The following is a 12,477-nucleotide window of genomic DNA, read 5'->3' on the forward strand; positions in this document are numbered from 1 at the left end:
GTCGCTTCTGCCTGCAATAACAGAAGATGTGGCCAAGGGAGGCGTCGTAACAGAGGAGCAGGTTATTGCTCGTGCTCAATATTTGGACTTAGTATATACTCAGTCGGGCACGCTCTATGATAAGATACCTGACGCCCCCAGACCAGAATTTTCAATACCTCCTCCTCCCGGATCGAATAGTGACTCTCATGCCGGTGATGGCGTGATTGGAACTGCAAACGCTGAGTCGACAAGGGATTCGAATAAGAAAACCCATAAGACTTCGAATCAAAAAGCAAATCAAGAGATTCTTGCTTCGGAGGTAAATGCTGTATCTACGGATAAAGGCAAAAACTCCAATCAACCAGGAAGCAAGAAGACTCAAAACAAAGGGAAGAAGAAGAAACAAGGAGAGTCATCTCTTCGAAAAACTTCTTCAAGCCCTCCTCGAGATAGGAAACCACCTTATGGGTGTCAGATATGTGATGAGGATCACTGGACGAGAGAATGTCCATACAAAGCTGATCTTAAAAGATTCTTAAAGAGTTCGCAAACTCCAGCTGTGTTAACTGATACGTTTCCCGATCGAGGAAAAAATATGGTTGGTAGTGGAAATGCTTCACCGTCGCAAGTGCTTATGTTATCGATATCGAAGCAACAGGATGATGCTTTAATTTCGACAAGGAACAAAGATTGCGGGAATCCACAGGTGTCGAACGATAAAGGTAAAGATCAACCTAGCAGTTCGACAACAACTTCGGCAGAAGTTGTACCCCCCATCACACATGAATTAACAATAAAACCGCCAAAGGGAGTAGTACACAAGTCGACATTTAATCCTCGTGCCAGAGCGGCGCAACACTATAATATAGTGGAGGATTTGGCGCAATCGCCATCTGCTATGTCGACTCTTGAAGTACTACAACATTGCCCATCCCAAAGGCAGGCATTGTTATCAGCAATTGGTGGGGTGGATCCTAAAGATTCCAATCTTGTATCCTTTGATCACAAAGGATATGATCCTCAGTTACCAGCTCAACTAGCTTTCCTCATCCAAGTGAAAGCCCTCAACAAAACTGTTCATCGAACAATTATTGATGAGGGGGCATCGACATGTATTATGTCGATGAGTTGCTGGAAAACTTTAGGATCTCCAACCTTGACGCGATCATCAACAACATTAAAAGCATTCGACGGAAGGACATATACCCCTTACGGTATCCTTAGTAACTTGAGAGTTGAACTAGGGGCCAAAACAGTAGAAATAGATGTTGAAGTCATCGATGGCAATCTTGACTATAACATCCTACTGGGAAGACCATGGATTTATGCCATGGAAGCTGTTGTGTCGACCTATTTTAGGAAAATCGCATTCCCCTTTCAAGGAGAGATTACGATCATTGACCAACAAAATTTCCTCCCTAATGGTTCACAAGTTACAGGAAGCATTCCTCTGATCCATGGAAGCGACCATTCGTTTCAAAATATCGGAGTAGGTCTCCTAAAAGACCCTGCCTTAATGGGTACTTTCGCCCTACCGCCTCCAATTAATCTGGCGGGAGTGGCCACGGTGGAAACCTACAAAATGAAATCTAATCCAATCTTCTGGTTGGATTCGGAAGATTCCTAGATATTTGGTCGGCTTCGAGGATAGTTCCTATCTCAGGTCAACCTCGTTAAAAAATGAAAAACCATGAGGATAGTTCTTTTACTATGTCAACCTCATTAAAAAATGAAACAATCCCCTTTCCAGATCTCAATGGTAAACCTTCATTCCAATCAACAAAGTTGAATGCAATGAAGCTTGGGGGGCATGCATCTCGGTTGCATTATTATGCTAGGGGCATAACGAGCAGTTTTAGCACATAGTTCATGCTCGTTAAAAAATAAACGCAAGATCCGAGCAGTTTTAGCGCATAGTTCATGCTCGTTAAAAAATAAACATAAGTTGTGAGCAATCTTCCCTTAGAGTTCAAGCTCACCCAGAAAAAATGAACCGGTAAATAACCTTGGTAAATGTAACCTTTGACAGCCATATTAAAGCCCTTGGTCGTGTTCTTGCAGTCTCACCTCCATCTGTTCATTTGGCCAATCGTTCATCTCCATATGTTTGTTTACCCATTTTGAGGAACAGCTGCGAAGAGTGATGCCACTAAGCCATCCTTGTGACACTGCCGTGATTGGAATATTCCAACCTGTACCTGGAATCTGCTGCTGCCCTGTTAATCACTCGTTCCTCGAAAGACGAGTCGTCTTTAAGCTCTTTTCACTGACTCGTAAAATATGAAAAGATTGCCGAGTTTTGGCCTTCCAGCTCGTTAAAGTGACCAGAACGCTATCCCTCATTTAGACTTTAATCTTTTTGGACCTGAGGGATTATTACACAAAAAGATCGAGCGCTTGTCTTGTTCGGCTCGTTAAAAGTACCGAACACCCATCCCTTCTGTATTGTTTTATACTTTTTCGGACTTAAGGGATTAGATGACGAAAAAGGAATTATGGAGTTGACTTTCTGTACCTTTTCAGACTCTCTAAAAATGAAAAGGACCGAGTTTTCTTTGTCGTTAGACTCGTTAAAATGATTAAATAGCGACAAACTTGTCTTTAGACGAGAACGAGTTTCCCTATCGCTAAGCTCGTTAAATCATAGCAATAGGCTTGCCCGAAGGGCAGGTTATAGAACAAGCATATGTTATCCTCCTCAAGCTTGACAAAAATAAAGAGGTACTGGTCAGAAATGACTGGGGAAAAATTGGGAGAACATCAAAGTTTAATGGTAGCAAGTCACTCTTGAACATGACACTTTTCCTCCGTACCACATCGGGTTGGGTTGTTTCATTCACCGGTCTCATCACCATGGTCCTCGCCAAACCATCCACATTTGGGGTAATGCTACCGATCCATCGCATCAGTGTCGTTATATGTTCAAGAGGGGTCATCCTGAAAGTGTCAACCGTGTCCCATCCACTACCATACATTATCCTTCATCCATTCATGATCGCCACCCTGAATCATATGTCACAGTTTGTTTTCACCTCCACTAAAATCATTAGCTCTGTTCCGTGTCATTGATGTGGGATTCATTAAGGCCCTCCTTTGACGGATCGCTTCTTGTCGACTTCAGCTCATTATCCAAGAAGTTGATCTAGGAACAACCCCATCAGTACTTTGAAGCTTGCATGCCTCAATGGCAAGTTTCTCACTTCCGGCGACAGGTATACATCAATGACCTTCGACCAGAAGATTTCGCGTGGCGTTCGACGCCAAGTCCTTTATTCACGCCACGTGAATTGTACTGCAGTACCTTGAGGGTCATTATCATTATCGGTGATTCCTCTCGCGCTTGTTAACGGTTTTCATCATTGACCGGTAATCAAGCGATGTCTTTCCATGTTCGACTTCAGCGAAATTCTCACATGGATCGACTTGTACTTAGAGTGAAGATCGAACGAGTTTGAAGACCCCGGATCTAGTTTCATCCATCCGGGCTGCGATACATATTCAGGAAATATAAAAGCATTTTTCATGTACATCATCACAGCAGATGATCATCCTACTCAAAGGATGATAATTTCAGCAGAAAATTATCAATCTACCTTCAGACGATCGTCTGTCATATGTACCAAAATGTATTTATAAAAGCTGAGCATGGGAATGCCCGCCTCAGCTAGATCATGAAAATAGAATGAAAAATATTGTATTGTATTGTATTGTATTACAGGGCGCCTCCTCAGCACTGGAATGAACTTCGGACCCTCTAGATAAAGCATTTCACCCGATAAACGGCCTCATACTTTAGGGGGCAACTGTTATAGACATTTTTGTGCCTCGCGACATGGAGCATGAAATGTCAATAATTACAGGGATCCTCAGTCCCTAAACATGTTGTTCTTACCCCTAAAAGAACAAGGTCATCAAACAACAGCACTTCCAATCAGTTCTCCACCTGAAAACACTTCAAAACAGGCTAATTTTGGATCATGTCAGCTGCTCCACTGAGCATCTGCGCTGGAATGCAACTGCTCTTCCTTGTACCTGCGCTGGAAGTCAAATCTAATGAAGGCTACCTGCGCTGGGCGAGATTGGCCAAGTGGCACAGTCATTCTGCAAGGTGTCAACTGCCCAGGAAGCTTCCAAACTGACACTTGGTTCATGAGATTCGCCCTGTGATGAGTAAGAGGTACTTGATCACCATGTGTAAGCAAGGATCTCCAAGTGGACTCAAGAACTGAAGATTAATTGAAGAGGGAGAGGACACTAGTCAGCTCTATGCCAGCCTCAAGCTGACTCATCCTCTCTTCTTCTCTCCTATATATAGAGCTCTTCTATGAGGTCTAAGGGGGCTGGAATTTTGTATAAGCAAGGAGGTGCTGTTGGTATACTGCCAGGATTATTGGGTGATTGTTTTACTAGAGGTGAAGAAGAGAGTTCTTGCTGCCGAGGAGGTGCTGCTGGATTGGGGCCAACATCATTGGTTGTAACTTCCTCTGGAACCCTGTTACTTTCTATCAATAAAGTTTGCATGTTCTTCTATATACTTGTTTTACATAGATGCTTTTGTGTTTACATGTATATTTGATGCAACCTAATCCATGCTTCAATTATGATTGCTTGTATCTCGTAGTTTGCTCCCTTTTGTTGTGCAGATTCTGTGTGTAGCTGGATCGGCTTGGAGAGTAAAGAGCTGGGAACGGGATACAAAGCGAGAAGGACAAGGATCGACTAAGCGCAAGACACCAGGTTGGTTGATCCTCTTTCTATTCTCTCTGTGCTTTCATAAAGATGAACATGAAAACTTTGTCATTCAGTTGTTGCTAAAGTCTGTCACCTTTAGAAAGGGTTAGTGTCATCCGCATCGGATACTTTTCCCCACAACAGGAAGGCCTGCATTCTAACTTCATCTAGCCCATTTATTTGTAGCAATCTTTCTTGTTGTACCCTTCTGACATCTAGATACAATTGTGTTGCGATCCTTAAGGTGTTATATTCAAACTCAATGAATAACAGGGCTTTCTTCCCATAGGCCAGCTCATAATGAGTGAAGACAATGGTGGTCTTCCAAGTAGTGTTATAGGCCCAGGTGGCCTCCACTAGTCTATCTCCCCGATCCTTTATGCTGGTGCTAATCACTTTGGTCATAGTTCTTTCCAATGCTTGGTTGGTGACTTCCACTTGCCCCTATAGGTGGTAAGGAGTGGACTTTTTTTATTTGATATTATGATGGCTTAACAAATTTTCAATCATATGGATTTAAATTGATTTCCTTGATCAATAACGAACTCTGTAGTCTATCCAAACATATAAAACACATTCTCCTGTAAGAATTCAACCAATTTTTCTTCTATGGCTACCTTCATATCTTTGGCTTCAGCCCACTTTGTTAAGTAGTCGATGCACACAATGATATATTTATTCTTTCTAGATGGAGGGTCAATGGGTCTAATGAAATCCATGCCCCACTTGTCAAATGGATTGAAAGTCACTTGAGGTTGCAGAGGCATTTCATCCCTGGGGGTAGGCATCCCCATCCTTTTGCACTGATCACAATGGCTAGTATTCCTTTTTACATATTGGTGGAGAGTGGACCAATAATAGCTAGCTTGTAGTAACTTCATTTTTGTTCTTTTGGCTTCAAAGTGACCTTCACAAGGCCCATTGTTGGGCATGGGATCCCCCAAGGGCGGTTTTGGGGTTTAAAGCTGAGATTTTGGTCCAATTTTGTAATCCAAATGTAAAGACTCCACATTTTATGGTCGTGGAGCGCATAGTTGTTAAAGAGTCATAGGGTTTCCACCCTTATTTTGAAAATTTAATGTCGGCTATACAACATCAACCCATGGTCCCTGGACCATGAGATTGTATAAATAGAGCTAAGCTAAGTAGTTAAGGCATCAAGGGAGATCAATAAGATTATGGAATGATGTATGAGAGATAGTTCTGAGTAGAAGTCTAATTTTTGGGTCGTAGCATAGGTAGAGGCTCTGCAGCTGAGTGTGCAAACCCCTGCAACTGAGTGCGCAGGTCTGGTCAAGTCTGTAATCGTTAGGAATTATCAATAAACAGAAGTATTCTACAATTTTTGCGTCTTTATTTCCTGTTTATCCATCTGTTATATTGGGTATAAATTTCACTTATAATGCTTATATGATTCGCCAATATATGTAATTGTGACCACAAGTAGGAACATCTATTTACGCGAAGCTAACTAAAATCTAATAATAAAACACTTAGCCTAGTTAGGAAGATATCGCAATTCGCTGCCCTAGTAGCGCAAAAGGACATTAGTCCTTGGATTAGGGCTGTACGGAATACGATTGTACCCTTTCGCGAAGGTACTGTCGGGTGGAACAGAGGGTTAAAAAACCTACTCGAAGGCAGGTATATCTGGAATGAAACGAAATCACATCCATATCAAGGGTGTGAAAACTTGGTTCTAGCATCCCCCCATACTACTTCGGGTGAGACTTCAGTCTGCGCTTCACGTGCTGATACCAAAAGGGCCAGTAATGTAGGGATTTGTTTGGCTAACTAACGCTGAACGTGGGTCAGGGCCCAACAAGCCAACAAATGGTTTTGTTGCTGGGACCAAAATCTGCATAAATATGTGTGATGTCATATCACTGGAATCCAACTAAGAAAGAAATCGAAGACTGGATGGAGAAAAGGATTCACGAGCTCGTAGCACAGGAGAATAGAAACCCACGACTATCGAAAGAACAGTGGTTGGACCAATACCTATATACGGAGATCCACAAAATCTTTTCACATCCTTTCCTATTGAGCTATACAAGTGGATTGTGAAGCTAAAAGATAGCCAAGGGAGGTGGAAACTTGAAAATCCTATTGTGTGGACTCGAGAGCTAGTGTGAAGGTTGGAAGCATCAGGGGATAAGGTCACGTGCACTGTTGATCATTGGCTCGATTGCATCATAGGAGGATTTTTTACTGAATTCGAAGTTGATACCTCAATCAACTATAGCGATGATTTTTAAAAGGGCTGCGAGGTAAGTATGTAAAATCTTTGAATATTTGGACTAAAATGTTGTTCTGCAAAAAAAGGGTTATGAAACTACCTTGATGTTTGGGACTGCATGAGGTGGAAAAAGTTACAGAAACAAAGGAAATAAGGGTTCGGAGTTTATTCCCTTTATTTCACCTCCGCGAGGGGACGAAGAAGTGATAGCGAAGGTATCTCCACGAAGTGATACTCAGTTGATAAGACAAGGGTTTCCACAAATACCACCTTCGGCCACACCACCTCCGTCTTCACCGCCATCACCTCCAACTTCACCCACACTACCTCCACCACCACCGTGATTCAGTATGGCAAACACAGTGAAGTTTCCTTTGTTCAAAGGTTTGGGAAATGAGGATCCGGACCAATTCTGGCTCGTTGTAAGGGATATATGGGAAGCTCAGGGTGTTAAAGATGACCATATAAAGAAGGTGACATTGGTCAGCGCTCTACAAGATCGTGTGTTGACCTGGTATATTAATTACTCTAACAATAACCTGAATGCGAGAGTAGCGGACATCCAAGTAGCACTAAATAGGGAATTTAGCGGGCCTAAGTCTGAGTCCCAATCGATTGTGGGATTCAAAGAAATCATGATGCGACTAGGCAAGACACTGTGGGAATTGGATCAAAGATTGAAGTCTCAAATCCACGAAGCCAATATGAATTTGATAGATGGATAGCATCGTGAGTGGTTTGTGGCTTCACTACTACCCCACTTATGGAGCACGTTGTTGGAACAGAAGCTAACAGCTTAGGCAGAGGCCTTGGACATTTCCATGAGACTACATGAGACATCGATGCAAGATCCTAATCTAGGAGTCCAGCAGATCCACGCACAGCTGCAGAATCTGTGCCTTGAGATGCAAAGCTTGAAGCAAGATAGGACAGTTCGGCTAGAGGCGCATGAGGAGGTATGGTGTTTGAAATGCAAGAGTCAGGGTCTTAACAAAGACCACTGCCCGGTCTTTACAAATTACCTTGTAGGAGGAGGACATATGTCTTGAAGGCTAGAAGCTCAAGATGGACCTATCGTGGCACCTGAGCTATGGTGCACTATCTGTCAAGTAGCTGGAAAACATGCCATCGATAATTGTCACTTGCTACAGAGGTATGTACAAATGCCGCAATAGTTGTTCTACAACTTTTTCAGATTAGTAGGACATGATGAGCGTACCTACGAGAGTTATGAATTGATGATGGATAGAACTCCCACCTACAGGGTTCAGGAAAAAACGCGACCCCTTGACCAGAATGTAGGGATGGTGCAAATAGGATTTCAGGGGCGCAGACGAGGCAAAGGTGGAGGAGAACCTGGTAGAGGTTGTGGATAGTTGATTTGATACGATTGTAGAGGGATAGGACACTATGCCCATGATTGCACTAATCCAACACACCTGTCCTGCAAGTATTGCACATTGTTTGATCATGAAACAGAAGATTGTCCTATGTTGATAGCTAGGATATGTGAGAAAGGGGTGCTACCACCTCCCCCGACTCAAAACCTGTAGATGATGAGGTTTGAGCCGCACGAGGAAGACTCGAACATAAATATAGTGCTCCAGAATGGAATTGCGATAGGTGATGACAAGGGAAAATAACCGGAAGATAGTACATGGGTTCGCAAAGCCCTGGCAAAAAAGGTCGAGCTTGATTTGGAATGCTCTTGTGAAACATTCATGGAAGCTCAGTAGAGCTTCATTGAGGCCTCCACTTTAGGAAGCAAGGATAAGCTTGAGCCGGAGATGGACCCATCTATGCTCACAACTTTCCTGGAAACCTGTATGAAATTACTGCACGATAGTAAGGTTGTGAAAGGGTTAGAGGAACTTATCAATAGATGTGTTGGGACTGTACCAGGTGAACCGTACATAGTCAATAAGATCAAAAAGCATAAAATGGGGCATGAAATGAGACTCACCGCGTAGATCTGAGAATACGAAATGGATCAACTCATTTTGGATTTGAGATCAAATGTGAACGTTTTACCAAAGAAAACATGGGAGCGAATGGGGAGACATGCATTGTAATGGTCTCCAATTCAGTTAAGGATGGTGAATCAGTAGAAAATAATACCCATGGGGCGGCTGTAGGGAGTGACCATGGATGTTGAGGGAGCGAGTGCACTAGTAGATTTTGAAGTAATAGAGATTGCTGATGACAAGAATCCCTACACTGCGCTATTGGGAATTGACTGGGCTATTGATATGAACGGGGTAATCAATCTGAAGAAGCGAAAAATGATTTTTGAGAATAAATCACTGCACGTAACAATACCCCTAGATCCTGCTGAAGGATCACATTAAACAGAGCCGATCCACGATTATGAGAGTGATGATGACTTGGACTGCATCTATAAGATAATAGTGAAGACCTAGACTGGGTAAATCCCACCGCGAATGGGTGGATTACATGGGAGCGCGAGAACTCCTACACCTCAGATTTTGATGAGGAAATAGAACATTAACAGATACAGTTACATGAAGTAACTACACTGAATTGCAATATGATGATCAGGTCGTTGTGTTCTGTGTCGTCAGGGGTAAGAAATATTCTTTCTTATAATGGACTAAATGAGGTAGATATCTTTTTGGATGCATTTTGAAGTGAGGTGCGAGAAAAGAAATGCTTCCAAGCCTTGGACTGGGCACTGCGTACTACACTCACAAGATGGTGGGGTACGCACAAGTGGAGTTTTGATGATTAGCGCGAATGTAGGAAAATGATGTGAACATGATTTGGGAAGCCTAAGATGCAACTGACAGACAAGTACGATGGGCAGAATGATCCGCGCACACATCTGGCGAAATGGATGCAAGCCTATGGAGAAAAGCCCCAAATGGGGCAAGTGCACCTATAGTCCACGTTGATGTACTTGGTCAATAAGCCTGTGTTGGGGGGGCGCATCTATAAATGGCTCTTATTGTTCCAAGAGTGTGATTTTGAAGTTGTGGTGAAGCCTGGATGATTTAACGTGGGACCTAACCACCTATCACGCATTGAGATAGGGGAGGAACCTACTAATTTGGAGGAAGGATTACATGACGTGCAACTCTTTCCTGTGTGCGTTGCTGGTGGACATTTGAGGGATATAATACACTTCCTAACAACTGGAACTGTGCCAGAAGGCAACTTTGTCTAGCCAAAGAAGGAATTAGTGGTGTGCGCGGTAGACTTCTCTGTCATTGCTGGGCATCTATACAAAATGGGGAATGATGAAATACGTTGAAGGTATGTACCTGAATTTGAACAAAGCAGTATCCTCGTGAATGCTCAAGGGGTCACTTTGGGAGGACATTATTAAGGAAGAGAAACTGCGTAGAAGATTCTACGCATAGGGTTGTGGTGGCCAACCCTTCATCAGGATTCAAAATAATATTGTAAGGTGTGTGACATATGTCAAAGAACAGGAAGACCATCATGGAGAGATGAAATGCCTTTGAATCCCCAAATGACATTGCATCCTTTTGAGAAGTGGGCAGTAGATTTTGTAGGACCGATTCAGCCACAAGGAAAGACAGGTGCGAGGCACATTATCACTGCAATGGATTATTTGACTCGTTGGGCAGAAGCACAATTGGTGAAGGATTTCACGGGCACAACTGCCGCAAAGTTTCTATTTGAACACGTAATGACATGATTTGGATGCCCAAAGATCTTGATGAGTGATCGTGGTACACACTTCCTGAATGAGACAATCAGTGCACTAATGGAGCAATTTTAGGTGTATAGTCAAAATAGCACACTTTATCACCCACATGCTAACGAGATAGTGGAGGCATTCAACAAAGTGCTTGAAAATGCACTGACCAAGGTATGCAATGCCCAGTGATGTGATTGGGACCTACATATACCTGTAGTATTATGGGCTTATCGGACGACGTGTAAGAAGTTAACAAGATAGACAACCTTTAGGCTCATATACGGGGTTGAAGCAGTGATTCCTATGAAATACATCATGCCTAGTCTACACATAGTAGCGCTCATAGGTATGACGGATCGTGGAGCCTTGGAAGAAACGCTCGGGCAGTTGTAGGAACTCGAAGAAGAGAGATGTTTGTCTAGATTCCACCAGTAGGTCCAAAAGCAATGCCAAAAGCCATGGCGTGACCAACATATTAATTTGCACACCTTTAAGGTGAATGAATTGGTGTTATTGTATGACAATAAGTTTGATAAATTTCTAGGGAAATTCAGAATGCATCGGTCGGGGCCCTATGTTATTAAGGAGATTACCGATGGTGGCGTAGTCCAGTTGGTTAAGCTGAATGGAGATCCCTTCCTAGCAAAAGTGAATGGAAGTCATTTTAAGCCATACACAGGTGGCCCGACCATCTGACTAGCTGACAGCAACACAGTCTTAGTGCTCGCAGCTGAAAGGAGGTGTAGGACTATAAACTACACTGCCCGGTTTGGAGAGCTGTGTTGTTGTTGGGAAAAGTATCCAATACGGAATGAACCTATCCCACTCTAAGGGTGATAGTACCTCAGCAACAACTGAATACAAGGCTATTCAAGATTACTTCTTTATGAGATGAGAGAGAGAAGAGAAAGGGGATCCACTAACCGTTATCTTCCGCTAATGGTTGATCCAATCTTCCCTCTTTGCTGCTTGCTCCTAGCTCCTTGCTCTTTCACCGGCCCAGCTACACAAAGATCCTGTAAAAGCACAAGAAAAGGAAACTACAAGAAGCATACATCCATAATTGATTCAAGGATTAGAATAAATCAAATATACAAGCATCAATACGTCACAGAGACACATGCATATAGAAGAACCTCAAATACTTTATCAATGGAAGAAGTAAAGTTCTGAGAGTGTTACAACCATAATAGGCCCAATCCAGCAACACCTCCCAGTAGAAAGAAATCTCCTCTTCACCTCCTTCAAGCAAATCACCCAATAGTTCTATACTCAAACCAATAGCACTTCCTTACTTGCACAAAATTCCAGCCCTTATAGACCTCATGAGAGAGCTCTATATATAGAAGTTTTGGAGAAAGCATGAGTCAGCTTGAGACTGACATGAAGCTGACTAGTGTCCTCTCCTACTTCAGTTAATCTTCAGTTCTTGAGTCCACTTGGAGTCTCTTGCTTCCACTTGGAGATCTAGATCCTCTTACTCATCACAAGGCGAATTCCCTGATCCAAGTGTCATTTTGGAAGCTTCCTGGGCATTTGACACCTTGCAGAATGACTGTGCCACTTGGCCAATCTCGCCCAGCGCAGGTAGCCTTCATTGATTTTGACATTCAGCGCAGGTACAGAGTGGAGCAGTTGAAATTCAGCGTAGATGCTCAGTGGAGCAGCTGACATGATCCAGAAATAGCTTGTTTTTTAGTATTTTTAGGTGGAGAACTGATTTTCAGTGCTGTGGTTTGCTGACCTTTTTCCTCTAGGGGTAAGAACAACATGTTTAGGGACTTTGGATCCCTCAGATTATTGACATTTCATGCTTCATGCTGTTAGGCACAAAAATGTC

This window comes from Pinus tabuliformis, chromosome 9 (genome assembly GCF_031772625.1).
Source record: "Pinus tabuliformis cultivar Carrire ecotype Pingquan chromosome 9, CPIR1, whole genome shotgun sequence".
In the NCBI taxonomy this organism is placed as follows: Eukaryota; Viridiplantae; Streptophyta; class Pinopsida; order Pinales; family Pinaceae; genus Pinus; species Pinus tabuliformis.